The sequence below is a fragment of the Salvelinus namaycush genome, chromosome 14, assembly GCF_016432855.1.
Source record: "Salvelinus namaycush isolate Seneca chromosome 14, SaNama_1.0, whole genome shotgun sequence".
In the NCBI taxonomy this organism is placed as follows: Eukaryota; Metazoa; Chordata; class Actinopteri; order Salmoniformes; family Salmonidae; genus Salvelinus; species Salvelinus namaycush.
Window position 1 is genome coordinate 5,877,433 of NC_052320.1, and position 18,052 is coordinate 5,895,484.

The 18,052-nt window shown below is 41.9% G+C and overlaps 1 pseudogene; it reads right to left on the bottom strand.

Moving 5' to 3' along the window:
* The window catches only part of LOC120059573, a 77,324-nt pseudogene that overhangs the window by 29,245 nt on the left and 30,027 nt on the right, over positions 1 to 18,052 (bottom strand).

Sequence of the window (18,052 nt, forward strand, 5' to 3'; positions counted from 1 at the left end):
ACTCATGCTATCTATCGCTTCTTTTTTCTTATTATCTGGAACCAGTCAAGCAGGTAGTCCAACAGCTTAGCAGTTGGACCTGTAGCAGGAGTTGGACCTATGGCCAAAAGGTGGCAAGTTCGAATCCAGGTCTGTGTGAGGTCTGCTGTCAGGAGGGGTTGAGAGCAGAAGACACACTTTTGTTGTTCACTGTAACTAATGGACAGTAGATTGTATTGTAAAGAAGTCAGCCAGTGTTGATGTGGGTTATCATTCAAACAAGGAGATGCCTCCCTGGCCACCAGTTCATTTTTCTAAATTACTGTATGTTTGCATAATATAATAATAAATTCTAAAAACGATGCTGGTATTATTTTGTTCAATATTTAATTGTTTATTCAATTATATTCTTAGCTCAAAGTATTACTATTTAATAGTAGTAGCCACAATTCATAAATGGCACCATGCAGGGTTCTATATGGAACCATTCAAGTTCAGTCAAGAACAACCCCTAGGTATAAAAGGGATCTATATAGAATCTTTAGGGGTTCCATATATGAAACAAGCGATGGAACCCTTATTTGTTTCTATAAACAACCTTTTCTTCTAAGAGTGTACAGAAGTAATCACATTGCATGGGGACTATTTATTTAGCTTGAGGCTCATCAATATGTATGGCTGTTTATGGTCTGTCGGTGGTGGTGCATCCGTTGATCGGTACACTGCTCTGTTTTGGGGAGTAGGACAGGTCCCTGGGGAGATGCAACAGTACTGAAGCATGACGTGTGGAGCCACTGTAATGAGCAGAGGCAGAGGGGCCTGACAGCAAGAGAGGGCATCGTGGGAAATCCCTTAGCAGCCAGTTTCTCAGTGACAGAGTAGTGAGCTCCGCCCACGCTCCTCTACATTTCTAAGAAGTCTGTCTCTGTCTCTCTTTGCAAATTTTGAAATGATATGACTAAACTCAACAAAAACAAGAAGAAACTGTATTATGAAGCCAAGGTCAAACTTAGGCAGGAAATACCAACAATGAGCAGTGAGTCGATTATTGTTATCGATCGATAATGACAAACCTCCTGGCATTGACAACTTAGATGGAAATCTACTGAGGATGGTAGCTGACTATGGCCACTCCTATCTGTCATATCTTTAGTCTAAGTCTAAAGGAATATGTAAGTCCTCAGGCCTGGAGGGAAGCCAAAGTCATTCCGCAACCCAAGAATGGTAAAGCAGCCTTTACTGGTTCTAACAGCCGACCTATCAACTTGCTGCTAGCTCTTAGGAAACTGTTGGAAAAAATTGTGTTTGACCAAATACAATGCTATTTCTCTGTAAACAAATGAACAGACTTTCAGCATGCTTATAGAGAAGGGCACTCAACATGTACTGCATTGACACAAATGACTGATGATTGGTTAAAATAAATGTATACTAAGAAGATTGTGGGAGCTGTACTGTTAGATTTCAGTGCAGCCCTTGATATTATTGACCATAACTTACTGTTGATAAAACTTAAGTGTTATGGCTTTCAACTTCAGCCGTGAATCCACGATATGGCAATTATCTAATAGAACATTTTTCTTTAATGGAAATTTCTCTAATGTTAAACATTTAAAGTCTGATGTACCGCAGGGCAGCTCTCTAGGCCCTCTACTCTTTTATATTTTTTACCAATGACCTGCCACTGGCATTAAACAAAGCCTGTGTGTCCATGTATGCTGATGAGTCAACACTATACAGTTCAGCAACCACAGATAATGAAGTCACTAAAACTCGTAAGAAGGAGTTGGAGCCAGTTTTGGAATGGGTGGCCAGTAATAAGCTGGTCCTGAAAATCTCAAAAACGAAGAGATTTGTATTTGGTACAAATCATTCCCTAAGTCCTAGACCTCAGCTGAATCTGTGAATGGTGTGACTCTTGAGCAAATTGAGGAGACTAAATTACTTGGTGTTACCTTAGATTGTAAACTGTCACGGTCAAAATATATTGATTCAATGGTTGTAAAGATGGGGAGAGTGCTGTCCGTGATAAAGAGATGCTCTGCTTTTTTCACACCACACTCCACAAAGCAAGTCTTGCAGGCTATAATTGTATCTTATCTTGATTATTGTCCAGTGATATGGTCAGGTGCTGCAAAAAAAGACCTAGTTAAGATGCAGCTGGCCCAGAACAGAGCGGCACGTCTTGCTCTTCATTGTAATCAGAGGGCTAATATCAATACTGTGTATGCCAGTCTCTCTTGGCTAAGAGTTGAGGAAAGACTGACTGCATCACTTCTTGTTTTTATAAGCAACAATGTATAGGAAATTCCATAGCCAAATTACACACAGCACTGAAACACACATTTACCCCACCAGACATGACAGCAGGGTTCCCCCCCCCCCCCAAAGTCCCCAGGTCCAGAACAAATTCAAGGAAACGTACAGTATTATACAGAGCCATGATTGCATGGAACTCCCTTCCATCTCATACTGCTCAAGTCAACAGCAAACCTGGTTTCAAAAAACAAAAAAGCGATGCCTCATGGCACACTGCCTCTTCTCCATGTGACCTACTTGTGTGTATGTACTGACATGTACAGTACCAGTCAAAAGTTTGGACACACTTACTCATTCAAGGGTTTTTCTTTATTTTCTACATTGTAGAAAATAGCAAAGCTGTTTTCAAGGCAAAGGGTGGCTACTTTGAAGAATCTCAAATATAAAATATGGTTGGATTTGTTTAACACTTTTTTGGTTACTACATTATTCCATATGTGTTATTTCATAGTTTTGATGTCCACTATTATTCTGCAATGTAGAAAATAGTAAAAATAAAGAAAAACCCTTGAATGAGTAGGTATGTCCAAACTTTTGACTGGTACTGTATGTGTAACTGATGACACACATACGCACACATTAATGTTTTTAAATGTATGTGAATTCATTGTGAAGTATTTTGTCTGTAACGTATTTTTCATTAGGTGTCGGACGCCGCTAAGATTAGCTTTCGCCATTGGTGTCAGCTAATGGGTATACTAATAAAAATCTAAAACTTGTCACCAAATGGATGAGATGCTCAGAGTTGGAATGAAGGAATCTTATTAATACTGGAGGGTTTAGACAGGGGAGTTGGGGATAGTTGCGCATGTGTGTGTGTGTGTGTGTGTGTGTGTGTGTGTGTGTGTGTGTGTCGAGGGGAGCACTACAAAGGGAAATGTTCAAATGACGAAGTGAAACCTTTAACAGAAGAGGGAACAGCAAATTTTGAAAATATAGAAAATATAAATAGATGGGATAAAAAAAAGATATAAAAAAAAAAGAGGATGCCACCCTCCTGAAAGTCAACTACAGTATGTGAATGGCAAAGAGATACAGAAGAAGAAGTATCTTAGACATTATGGATCCAGATAATGCTTCTTGAGGTGGGGTTTACTGGCACACTTCTCCACAACAATGGTTGAAACATTGGCTGACTCGTGTCCTCCGGCTCAGAGGGGAATAGGTGACATGACAGATACTGACCCTACAGTTACTGAGCTCCTCCGCCGTGAAGATAATGGCCCCTAACTTCTTCCCAGGAATCCCGCTGTGAAAGAGAGAGAGGGAGAGAGAGACAGAAAGATGTTTTAATACGAATGACATTACCATACATAGGTCACAGGCCCGCTCTTTGTCTGAATACTGAGGCAACATTCATTAACAATGTAACCAGGGTTGGGTAGGTTACTTTATAAATCTAATACTTTACAGTTACTAGTTACCTGTCCAAAATTGTAATCAGTAATGTAACTTTTGTATTGCCCAAACTCAGTAACATAATCGGATAACTTGCAGTTATTTTTAGATTACTTCCCCCTAAGAGGCATTAGAAGACAAACATTTATATTACCATTTGAACAACATCTATTGCAGGTAAATCAATGTTAGAGTTTACATAGCCGGCCATAAATGGATGTTTCATTTTATTTTATGGGTTGGTTATGGTAGGCTATGGTAGGCTTATTCTAACCCATTGCTTTCTGCTACAGATAATAATATGATTAGGCTATATCTTTACATAAAATAAAATATAAGTCTGGCAGATTTTCACTCATTCCAATGCATTTAATAACCCTCGATCTTCAAGAATAGGACTTGGAAAAATGGAAATATACACTGAACAAAAATATAAATGCAACATGCAATAATGCAAGATTTTATTGAGGTACAGTTCATATAAGGAAATTAGTCAATTTAAATAAACTCATTAGGCCCTAATCTATGGATTTCACATGACTGGGAATACTGATATGCATCTGTTGGTCACAGATACAGTAACTTTAAAAAAAGGTAGGGGCGTGGATCCGAAAACCAGTCAGTATCTGGTGTGATCACCATTTGTCTCATGCAGCGTGACATCCCCTTTGCAAAGAGCTGATCAGGCTGTTGATTGTGGCCTGTGGAACGTTGTCCCACTCCTCTTCAATGGAAGTGCGAAGTTGCTGGATATTGGCGAGAACTGGAACACGCTGAGGGGTGGCTGTGTCGGGTGTAGATTATAACAGTGGAAAAAGGTGTTCAAACGTTTATAGATGACCAGCAGGGTCAAATAATAATAATCACAGTGGTTGTAGGAGGGTAAAAGGTCAGCACCTCAGGAGTAAATGTCAGTTGGCTTTTCATAGTCGAGCATTCAGAGTTCGAGACAGCAGGTGCGGTAGAGAGAGAGAGTTGAAAACAGCAGGTCTGGGACAAGGTAGCACGTTTCTGGGATATTTTATTTCAGGTCATGAAACATCAAACATGGGACTAACACTTTACATGGAGTTTATATTTTTGTTCAGCATAGATTAGACAAATTGTTTTACCTGAGCATAACCCAAAAACGAAAGACTTATTAGCCTACGCTGTTTTTTTGATTACATTTTGTGGTCACGGAGCATTGATTGAGCTCATAGGTTGAGTTGGAAAATAAATGCTGCTCTCATGGAATGGCATGGTTTGAGCACTATACTGTGCTATTTGCATGTGAAAATGAATGCCATTTGCTGCATTTGCTATAGGCCTATTGTTTAAGTTTGTATTGGTGACAGTTTAATATCTCAATAATTTGCAGCTGTTTTAAGTCTATCAAAAGTGCCGATGGATGATCTTTTTTATCAGTATGAATTAGATTGAGCAATAAAAGCCCGACTCGTGGTCTTCTTAAACGAAACTGTTTGTTGACAGTATGGAGCATGAATACCACAGAGGAGTTTAGAAGGAACTCCTTCAGACTTTAATTCCATAGGCTGGGATGAAAAGTCTGACTGCATTCAACCCATACTGCATAGCACATTCACACAGCTGTATTTTCTTTTTTGTTCTGCTTTAATGCAGTTGCCATCACATCAAGGTTAATGCTTTGTTTTTTACTTCCATTCAACTTAGTGGATTCACAAAGTGAATGAGAGCGAGGATAATGAAAGCCAGAGCAGACGAGAGGAGAGAGGTGTAAGAATGGGATGAAGCGTGAACGAGTGTGAGAGAAGATAAGCGAGAGGCTTATGCGACAGTTAGGGGCTTGCAAGGTCAACCCTGCAAGCTGGTCAATTACTGTGCAGTGGAGGTGGACTGCTGAGTAAACCTGAGTCACTCTGGGCTAGCTGCATCTCACTCCACAGCTCTCCACTCCACAGCTCTCCACTCCTCTCCTCCAGTCATTAGTAGGGACCTCTGACTTTCTCATCAAATGGATTTTGAGAAGGATAAGAGGAATTAAGGACATGCTATTGAGACTCTCCCCTGGTGCAGCTCATCCTCTCACCACATCGCTGTCCAATCAAACCATGTACAATCTCAGAGAGTCCTCACTGAGTTAAAGAGGTGACACAGTGCAATACTATTCCAGTGTGCAATTCTGACCGAGAATGGACACCCCTCATTATAATTACAAACCTCTGTTTTAACTATGAGGTGTTATACAGTGCCTTCAGGAAGTATTCACACCTCTTTTGAATTTTTCCAAATATTGTGTTACAGCCTGAACTTCAAATGTATCAAATTGAAATTTTGTGTCACTGATCTACACACAATACCCCAAAATGTCAAAGTGGAATTTTGTTAGCATATTTTTTTTAAATGAATAAAAAATGTAAAGCTGAAATATCTTGAGTCAATAAGTATTCAACCCCTTTATTATGGTAAGCCTAAATAAGTTCAACAGTAGCAATGTGCTTGACAAATCGCATAATAAGTTGCATGGACTCATTCCGTGTTCAACAATAGTTGTTAACATGATTTTAGAACGACTACCCCATCTTTGTACCCCACAGATGAAATTATCTGTAAGGTCCCTCAATCGAGTAGTGAATTTCAAGCACAGATTCAAAATATTCAAAAACATGCATCCTGTTTGCAACAAGGCACTTAAAGGAATAATGCAAGAAATGTGGCAAAGAAATTAACTTTTTGTCCTGAATACAAAGTGTTATGTTTGGAGCAAATCCAAAACACTGAGTACCACTCTTCATATTTTCAAGCATGGTGGTGGCTGCATCATGTATGGGTATGCTTGTCATCGGCAAGGATGAGTGAGTTTTTTAGGATAAAATTAAACGGAATATCGCTATAAACATAGCAGCAGCGGTGTGTGGGTATTATCAGTGGGGAAGTCAAGCCAGAAAAAAAAGCCATATTACAACCTATGTGATAATTGCATTGTTTGCTCTATAACCTGTTAGTTCATATGCCATGCGACCGTGATATATAGGCCTAAAGCAGAGAGCAACCTCTGTCCAGTGAAGTCCACAAAGCATATTGCATGTAACACACAGTTACATGACCTACAGCATGGTCAAGCAAGTTAATGTTTTCACATTTTTGGGACTAATTATCAACTATGATTTAGAACCAGGGAGAGTTACCACAAGTCACAAAGACAACAGGCACTGCCTCCACCATTTCAACACCATCAAATCACCTCTGCTTAGTCTAATTCACTGACAACTAAAAGACACCAAAAACAATTTAGTCCAACCAACGTAAGCTAAATATGATTTGGCTGTCCATGGTTCTGATTTCTCTGTGTCTGTCTTTGTGTGTCTTTGTGTGTCTTTGTGTGTGTGTGTGTGTGTGTGTGTGTGTGTGTGTGTGTGTGTGTGTGTGTGTGTGTGTGCGTTCGTGCAAGTACTATAGAAAACATATTGACTCACCCTACTTGTAGGGAAACGGCAATGCCATCCTCCTCTCCTTCATGTTGACGAAACGATCTATGTTTTTGTTGTAATAGGCTACCTGGCTAAAATAATCACAGTTCAGCTCAACGCAGATTAGCTATTATTTTATACTTTTTTTAATCAAGGGAGGCCAAATGCTCGCTGGCTTCCCTTGCATTCAATAAGATGGGCGGCAACAATGTCATACTCTTTTTGACCAGACAGCATCAGATAGTCTCTGTATGTGTAACCCATCTAGGCCTGAGAGGCGCTGTTTCGCTCTCTCTGATGCTTTCTCTGGTGAGCTACATGCAACCTCTTGCGAATTGCAGGAAAATTATAAAACACAGAGAGAGTAATGAAATTATGTATTTTTCATTTTTTGGAACATATTTTGGGTAAGCCTGGCTTCCCTAGGCATCCACACCACTGAGGCACAAGCAAAATCTTATAGGAAGCCTGGTTCAGTCTGCTTTCCAAAAGACACTGGGAGACAAAATGTACCTTTCAGCAGAACAATAACCTAAAAACACAAGGCCAAATCTATACTGGAGTTGCTTACCAAGATGATATTGAATGTTCCTGAGTGGCCTAGTTACAGTTTGACTTAAATCGGCTTGAAAATCTATGGCAAGACTTGAAAATGGCTGTCTAGCAATGATCAACAATCAACATGACAGAGTTTGAAGAATTTAAAAAAGAATAATGGGAAAATACTGTATAATCCAGGTGTGCAAAAAATATATTTCTGTATTTAATTTTCTATGTATTTGTAAACATTTATTGTGTGTAGATGGGTGAGCAAAAACATCTATTTAATCCATTTAGACTGTAACAAAACAAAATGTAGAATAAGTCAAGAGGTATACATAATTTCTGAAGGCACTGTATAACACATGGTGAGTAATGGCAGTAAATTGTGGAAGAAATAGAACAGTTAGTGGAAAACAGAACGTTCTGTCTCCACCATCCTGATGGTGTCTGGATATGGAGAGGAAATAACAAATGACCGTAAGTTTCCTTGGTAACGGAAGTCATAGCAGCAGCAGCAGAAAACAGGACACATCGTCTAACTATGTCATAGCAGACAACAGAACCCCGGGGCAGAAATCCTGTTAGCTAACGGCCCACCACGTCTCAATGTGATTAGACCTGGGAGAGAATGTCCTTCAGAAACAATCTCCTCCCTGTCACTCCCATCCCCAGTCTGAAGGCAAATGGAATGACAAGAGTAGCAACAGGTAGGCAACCTATTATTATGGAAGACCAGAGAGGACATATGAATAAATACAAATGCATCGCTATGTCGAGATCACGACTTACAGTATTTCTCATGATCACTACATAACAATAGTTGTTTGGTCAAAAGTACAATCCATTCATTTGTTCAGATGCACGATAACCACATCATCAAGGAGCCATGTGATCGCAATGCCCTCGTGGGGCATTTAAGCCCTGAACGATGCCTGACAGGCAGTTCTGTCTCCCAGGCGGTGTGCCGCCCCAAAGAACACAGCCAATCGCATGCAAGGAAAAACGCAGCTAACTTGGCTAGTCTTATGAGCTAGCAAGCTACACTATACAAAATTAGTGGATTCGGCTATTTCAGTCACACCCATTGCTGACAGGTGTATACAATTGAGCACACAGCCATGCAATCTTCATTGACAAACATTGGCAGTAGAATGACTTCACTGAAGAGCTCAGTGACTTTCAACGTGGCATCGTCATAGGATGCCACCTTTCCAACAAGTCACTTCGTCAAATTTCTGTCCTACAAGAACTTCCCCGGTCAACTGTTAGTGCTGTTATTATGAAGTGGAAACGTCTAGGAGCAACAACGGCTCAGCCGCAAAGTGGTAAGCCACACAAGCTCTCAGAACGGGACCGCCGAATGCTGAAGCGCGTAGAGAGTAATAATTGTCTGTCGGTTGCAATACTCACTACCGAGTTACAAACTGCCTCTGGAAGCAACGTCAGCACAAGAACTGTTAACCGGGAGCTTCATGAAATGGGTTTTCATGGCCAAGCAGCCACAAACAAGCCTAAGATCACCATGCGCAATGCCAAGCATCGGCTGGAGTGGTGTAAAGCTCGCCGCCATTGGACTATGGAGAAGTGGAAGCACATTCTCAGGAGTGATGAATCACGCTTCGCCATCTGGCAGTACGACGGACGAATCTGGGTTTAGCGGATGCCAGGAGAACGCTACCTGCCCGAATGCATAGTGCCAACTGTAAAGTTCGGTGGAGGAGGCTGGGGCTGTTTTCATGGGCTAAGCCCCTTAGTTCCAGTGAAGGGAAATCGTCATGGTACAGCATGACGTTCTAGACGATTATAGGCTTCCAACATTGTGGCAACAGTTTGGGGAAGGCCCTATCCTGTTTCAGCATGACAATGCCCCTGTGCACAAAGCGAAGTCCATTCAGAAATGGTTTGTTGAGATCAATGTGGAAGAACTTGACTGGCCTGCACAGAGCCCTGACATCAACCCCATCGAACACCTTTGGGATCAATTGGAACGCCGACTGCGAGCCAGGCCTAATCACCCAACATCAGTGCCCAACCTCACTAATGCTCTTGTGGCAGAATGGAAGCAAGTCCCCACAGCATTGTTCCAACATCAAGCGGAAAGCCTTCCCAGAAGAGTGGAGGCTGTTATACCAGCAAAGGGGGAAACAACTCCATATTAATGCCCATAATTTTGGAATGAGATGTTCAATGAGCAGTTGTCCACATACTTTTAGTCATGTAGTGTAGCTTGCTATATATGCTGGTTGTTAACTAGCATAACAGATACAGTACCAGTCAAAAGTTTGGACACACATACTAAATCAAGGGTTTTTCTTTATTTTTTACTATTTTATACATTGTAGAATAATAGTGAAGACATTAAAAACTATGAAATAACACATGGAATCATGTAGTAAACAAAAAAGTGTTAAATCAAAATATATTTTATATTCTTCAAAGTAGCCACACTTTGCCTTGATGACAGCTATGCACTCTTGGCATTCTCTTAACCAGCTTCACCTGGAATGCTTTTCCAACAGGCTTGAAGGAGTTCCCACATATGCTTAGCACTTGTTGGCTGCTTTTCCTTCACTCTGCGGTCCAACTCATCCCAAACCATCTCAATTGGTTTGATTGTGGATAGCCATTGCACAGCCTGGAGGTGTGTTTTGGGTCATTGTCCTGTTGAAAAACAAATGATGTCCCACTAAGCGCAAACCAGATGGGATGGCGTATCGATGCAGAATACTGTGGTAGCCATGCTCATTTAGTGTGCCATGAATTCTAAATAAATCACAGACACTGCCAACAGCAAAGCACCCCCACACCATCACACCTCCTCCTCCATGCTTCACAGTGCGAACCACACATGCAGAGATAATCCGTTCACCTACTCTGCGTCTCACCAAGACACGGTGGTTGGAACCAAACATCTCAAATTAGGACTCATCAGACCAAAGGACAGATTTCCACCAGTCTAATGTCCATTGCTCTTGTTTCTTGGCACAAGCAAGTCTCTTCTTCTTATTGGTGTCCTTTAGTAGTGGTTTCTTTGCAGCAATTCGACATTGAAGGCCTGATTCACGCAGTCTCCTCTGAACAGTTGATGTTGAGATGTGTCTGTTACTTTAACTCTGTAAAGCATTTATGTGGGCTGCAATCTGAGGTGCAGTTAACTCAAATAAAGAAAAACCCTGGAATGAGTAGGTGTGTCCAAACTTTTGACTGGTACTGTATGTGTATAATTATAAGGGATACTTCATGTTTTGTGGATAATATTTAAATCTACAGAGGCTCCATTCCTGACAGGCCAATCAGATTCAATAGCAGCCTCAGAGGTTGAAAAATCAGGATACTGCCTTGTATGCTGTTTCATGGGTAAGGCTCCTTATAGGCAGATTAACAAGCCTCAAGTGCCTTAATGGCAGACGCCATAACTACATATGAGGACACAGGTCTGGACATCAGTGATAAAAAATAAAAATAAAATACACAAGGTGCAATTTCGAAACATACACTGAACAAAAATACAAACGCAAGTGTTTGTCAAGTGTTAGTCCCATGTTTCATGAGCTGAAATATAAGATCCCAGAAAACGTCCATATTCACAAAAAGCTTTTTTCTTTGAAATTGTGTACACAAATTTATTTACATCCTTGTTAGTGAGCATTTCTCCTTTGCCAAGATAACCCATCCACCTGACAAGTGTTGCATATCAAGAAGCTGATTAAACAGCATGATCATTACACAGGTGGACCTTGTGCTGGGGACAATAAAAGGCCACTCTAAAATGTGTAATTTTGTCACATAACACGGATGTCTCAAGTTTTGAGGGAGCGTTCAATTGGCATGCTGACTGCAGCAATGTCCACCAGAGCTGTTGCTAGAGAATTTAATGTTCATTTCTCTACCTCAAGCTCTACCCCCACGTGCATGGCGTTGTATGGGCGAGCGGTTTGCTGATATCAACGTTGTGAACAGAGTGCCCCATTGTGGCGTTGGGGTTATGGTCTGGGCAGGCATAATCTACAGACAACGAACACAATTGCATTTTATCCAGTGGTGTAAAGTACTTAAGTAAAAATACTTTAAAGTACTACTTAAGTAGTTATTTGGTGTATATGTACATTTTTTTGTACAACTTTTACTTTTACTTTTACTCCACTACATTCCTAAAGAAAATAATGTACTTTTTACTCCATACATTTTCCCTGACACCCAAAAGTACTAAGCAGGACAGAAAAATTGTCCAATTCACACACTTATCAAGAGAACATCCCTGGTCATCCCTACTGACTCTGATCTGGAGGACTCAGTAAAGATACATGCTTTGTTTGTAAATGTAATCTGAGTATTGGAGTGTGCCCCTGGCTATCCTTAAATTAAAAAATAAATTAAAAAGAGTTGTACTTTTACTTTTGATACTTGAGTATATTTTAAACCAAATACTTTTACTCAAGTAGTATTTTACTGTGTGATTTTCACTTTTACTCGAGTCATTTTCTATTAAGGCATCTTTACATTTACTCAAGTATGACACTAGGTACTTTTTACACCACTGATTTTATTGATGGCAGATTAAATGCGCAGAGATACCATGATGAGTATAGTTGTACATCAGTAGTTTTCCTCTTGTCACTCACTGACAGTCACTCAATTAGCCCATATCAGTAAAAACATTTTAGATTGGTAAATTAGTCTAGTTAATCTAGCCAGCTATCTAAACTTGTTGCAATCTTGGCTGAATTACCGACCGGACACGCAGGGCATGTGTCCAGGAGCCCTGACCTCCAGGGGGCCCCCATTGATTTTGTTAGTCACTCAGATATTAGTTACTCAGATATTATATTAACATGGCAAGGAAAATGTGTACAATTGCATTAAATTAGCTTTAAAACTGCAAAAAAAAGTATACCCACCCCATGGCAAAACATGTAGAATAGCAGCAAATTAGCTGTTAACTTCTCTGGGATAGGTAGTATTTTCACGTCCGGATGAAAAGCGTGAAAAGCGTGTCCAAAGTAAACTGCCTGCTACTCAGGCCCAGAAGCTAAGATATGCATATTATTAGTAGATTTGGATAGAAAACACTCTGAAGTTTTTTAAACTGTTTGAATCATGTCTGTGAGTATAACATAACTTATTTGTCAGGCGAAACCCCGAGGACAAACAATTCAGAATAGATTTTTTTTGAGGTCACTCTTTTCAATGTGTTTTCATTGGGAATCCAGATTTCTAAGGGACCTTCTTGCAGTTCCTATCGCTTCCACTGGATGTCAACAGTCTTTAGAAATTGGTTGAGGTTTTTCCTTTGACAAATGAAGAGGTAGCACTGTTCAGAATGAGGCTCGAGGGAAGTGTACTCTTTGTCAGAGGCGCATGACCTGAAAGCTAGATACACTTTGTTTTCTTCCGGTATTGAACACAGATCATCCTGTCTTCAATTTTATTGATTATTTACGTTACAAAGTACCTAAAGTTGTATTACAAAAGTAGTTTGAAATGTTTGGACAAAGCTTACAGGTAACTTTTGTAGTCATTTTGCGTGAGTTGGAACCGGTGTTTTTCTGGATCAAACGCGCCAAATAAATGGACATTTTGGATATATATCGACGGAATTAATCGAACAAAAGGACCATTTATGATGTTTATGAGACATATTAGAGTGCCAACAGAAGAAGCTCATCAAAGGTAAGGCATGAATTATATCTTTATTTCTGCGTTTTATGTCGCGCCTGGAGGATTGAAATAGGATTGTCTGTGTTTGTTTACTGGGGTGCTGTCCTCAGATAATAGCATCGTTTGCTTTCGCCGAAAAGCCTTTTTGAAATCTGACACGTTGGCTGGATTCACAACAAGTGTAGCTTTAATTTGATGTCTTGCATGTGTGATTTCATGAAAGTTAAATTTTTATAGTAATTTAATTGAATTTGGCGCTCTGCATTGTCACTGGATTTTGGCCAGGTGGGACGCTGTCCCACATATCCCAGAGAGGTTTTAAACTGCAACCCCCAAAAAGTTATGTAAAGCAAACTCATGTTTTTATGATAATGCTCTTGTAGTGTAAGAGCTGTTTGAAAAGGCTGCCTGAAATTTCAACCTGTTTGGTGGGATGGAGTTTTGGCCTGCCTTGTGACATCACCAGGCAGTAAATTAGTCAATAGACCAATAAGAAAAAGAGTTCCAAACCTCTCTTCCAATAACAGCTAGTTTTCAGACCACTCCCAGACAGTCTTAGCAACATTTAAATTATTTGATATTGAGATAAAAACAGCTGCATTGGACCTTAATTACAATACTTTTTCTGCTAACAGATCCCTCTGCACAATTAAAATTATAGTTTTTAATTTCCAATGCTGAGTTAATGTGAGTAAATCTGTAGTGGCTAATTGTATAGCTAATAGGCTATGTGTTTATAGATCGACTGAGGTGAATGAAGCTACAGCAACCAATGTGATAATGTCTGGGGTCAGTTTTGCTTGTTTTTGCTGTTCTCCAAATACAATTTTAGAGCTTTTTAATAGTATAGAAATGCCCGTAAATGAGCTTGAACTTTCTTAAAACTTCACTGACTGCTTTGTCAGCCTGCAAGGAGCTTTTCCTATAAAACAATCCTGATTTATCAGCCTCTGAGGCTGCTATTGAATCTGATCCAGGTCTGAGGCTAAAACTGAACCTTATCACCCTGTCAGGAATGGAGCTCACCCACTCTGTAAATGTAAATATTATCCATAAAACAAAGTGTCCCATACAATTATATACTGTATTTATCAGTTATCCAAGATAACAAACAACATAGCCAACAAGCTAGCTAGCTAACAAGACTACCTAGCTAACTCATTCGCTCACAAGACCAGACAAGTTAGCTGCGTTGTGGCTTGCATGTCATTGGCTGTGGTCTTGGGGGTGGCACACAGCCTGGGAGACAGAGCTGCCTGTCAGGCATCGTTTAGGGCTTAAATGCCCCACGAGGGCTTAGCACTCCCAAGAGCTCTTAGCTCTCCCAAGAGCTCTTAGCTCAAGGTAAACGACATTTAACTTGCTTACATTCTAATTTATTAACGGATAATGAGCTCCAAACACAAATGAATGAAATAATTATGTCAGCATGAAATGTACCATCCCTTAGTGTAACAATCAATAAGAACGTGGGAGCCGATCCATGGTGGGCTCTGCCGCCTCAGCCATACTATCAATCTACCATCAATACGTACACTCCTATTTATAGAGTTTATCTTGTGATCTCGACAAAACATATTTTGTTATGTCGTGATCATGAGGTAAAAAGTTGTGATCGACATAACAAGGGAATTCTTTTCTTTATTCATATGTCCTCTCTGGACTTCTGTATACTCATACTGATCCCATAGATTTCTATTTCTGAGCTGTTTCTATTGCAACGTGTTGTCTATACTGTCCTACGCAGATCAAAGTCCAAAACATGTATTTGTATTAACAATACACTTCTAATTATGGCAAAACAAAACCTTATGTATTTTGAATTGCATTCCAGAAGAAGTAGAGAACGACAGATGGGGACGCATTACAAGGTAGCCATTAAAAGATGAAAGAACACCTTGTTCATTATGCATGTATTTGCCTGCCTTGTTCCATCTTTGCAGCTGGCCTTACCCAAAGGAGTCTAATACAAACTTTAGGATGTGTGAGCCCGTCTAGAGTCAACAGTCCTCAATATTTCAGGACCATGGCCCAGATTCAGACGGTGTGATGAAGCGGAATACTGGAACAACTTTATGAGACCGCTCTTTTCTCTGCCAACTGAATCAGAGATGGTCCCTGCATTCTGTGGCTGACAAGGAGACAGTGGGATGTCTGACGCACTTAGGGAGAACAGAGTTCCCTAACTTCCAAGTACGTGACACAATTAACAACTGAGGAATGATTTATGAGAAAAGTCAATCCAACTTTACCTGGCACTATTGTACGGTCTGCATTTATAGACTGGACTTACGGTCCTGAAAAGTCTGCCACATAAATGTTGAAAATGAAATCCACAAAAATGTTCAAAGTAATTAGACAAAGACGAGCTGTAGTTAAAGTACGCCACAAAGATCTGCTGTAGACATAATAACTTGGCTGGCATGACTCAGCATGTTTGTGCATGAGACAGACAGGCGGTGTCCTCTTAGTAACAAGTGGTGTCTCTTATCATCCAATACCTCCTATCCCCTCCACACGTCCAATACCCCCTCCACACGTCCAATACCTCCTCCACACGTCCAATACCCGCTATCCCCTCCACACGTCCAATACCCCCTCCAAACGTCCAATACCTCCTCCACACGTCCAATACCCGCTATCCCCTCCACACGTCCAATACCCCCTCCACACGTCCAATACCTCCTCCACACGTCCAACACCTCCTCCACACGTCCAATACCTCCTCCACACGTCCAATACCTCCTCCACACGTCCAATACCCGCTATCCCCTCCACACGTCCAATACCCCCTCCACACGTCCAATACCCCCTCCACACGTCCAATACCCCCTCCACACGTCCAATACCTCCTCCACACGTCCAATACCTCCTCCACACGTCCAATACCCGCTATCCCCTCCACACGTCCAATACCTCCTCCACACGTCCAATACCCCCTCCACACGTCCAATACCTCCTCCACACGTCCAATACCCCCTCCACACGTCCAATACCCCCTCCACACGTCCAATACCCCCTCCACACGTCCAATACCCCCTCCACACGTCCAATACCTCCTCCACACGTCCAATACCCGCTATCCCCTCCACACGTCCAATACCCCCTCCACACGTCCAATACCCCCTCCACACGTCCAATACCTCCTCCACACGTCCAATACCTCCTCCACACGTCCAATACCCGCTATCCCCTCCACACGTCCAATACCCCCTCCACACGTCCAATACCTCCTCCACACGTCCAATACCCCCTCCACACGTCCAATACCTCCTCCACACGTCCAATACCTCCTCCACACGTCCAATACCTCCTCCACACGTCCAATACCCGCTATCCCCTCCACACGTCCAATACCCCCTCCACACGTCCAATACCCGCTATCCCCTCCACACGTCCAATACCTCCTCCACACGTCCAATACCCGCTATCCCCTCCACACGTCCAATACCCCCTCCACACGTCCAATACCCCCTCCACACGTCCAATACCTCCTCCACACGTCCAATACCTCCTCCACACGTCCAATACCTCCTCCACACGTCCAATACCTCCTCCACACGTCCAATACCTCCTCCACACGTCCAATACCCGCTATCCCCTCCACACGTCCAATACCCCCTCCACACGTCCAATACCCCCTCCACACGTCCAATACCTCCTCCACACGTCCAATACCCGCTATCCCCTCCACACGTCCAATACCCCCTCCACACGTCCAATACCTCCTCCACACGTCCAATACCCCCTCCACACGTCCAATACCCCCTCCACACGTCCAATACCTCCTCCACACGTCCAATACCTCCTCCACACGTCCAATACCCGCTATCCCCTCCACACGTCCAATACCCCCTCCACACGTCCAATACCTCCTCCACACGTCCAATACCTCCTCCACACGTCCAATACCCGCTATCCCCTCCACACGTCCAATACCCCCTCCACACGTCCAATACCTCCTCCACACGTCCAATACCCCCTCCACACGTCCAATACCCCCTCCACACGTCCAATACCCCCTCCACACGTCCAATACCCCCTCCACACGTCCAATACCCCCTCCACACGTCCAATACCTCCTCCACACGTCCAATACCCGCTATCCCCTCCACACGTCCAATACCTCCTCCACACGTCCAATACCTCCTCCACACGTCCAATACCCGCTATCCCCTCCACACGTCCAATACCCCCTCCACACGTCCAATACCCGCTATCCCCTCCACACGTCCAATACCCCCTCCACACGTCCAATACCCCCTCCACACGTCCAATACCCCCTCCACACGTCCAATACCCGCTATCCCCTCCACACTTCCAATATCCCCTCCACAGTCCAATATCCCCTATACGCTTCCACAATCCGTGATTATCTGTAATCATGGCAGCATCCACATTCATGTAAGTGTTCAGAAACATATTCTATTCTTATTTACAATAACAGTGACTCCAAAATGACACAAAACAATATTTACCATTAATTTCTATTGGGCACAAAATAATCTGAAACACAATCAAAACAAACTGCAAATGCAACCAACAAGTTTGTAGTGTCACACGCTTGATGTGGTCATTGCATGCTAGGAATATGGGACCAAATACTAAACTTTTGACTACATTAATACAAATAAGTGAATTTGTCAAAATAGTTATGACACCATCACATGGGGTGACTAGATACATAAAGTGCTAAACGGTAAAACAGATATGTAGGAAAATAC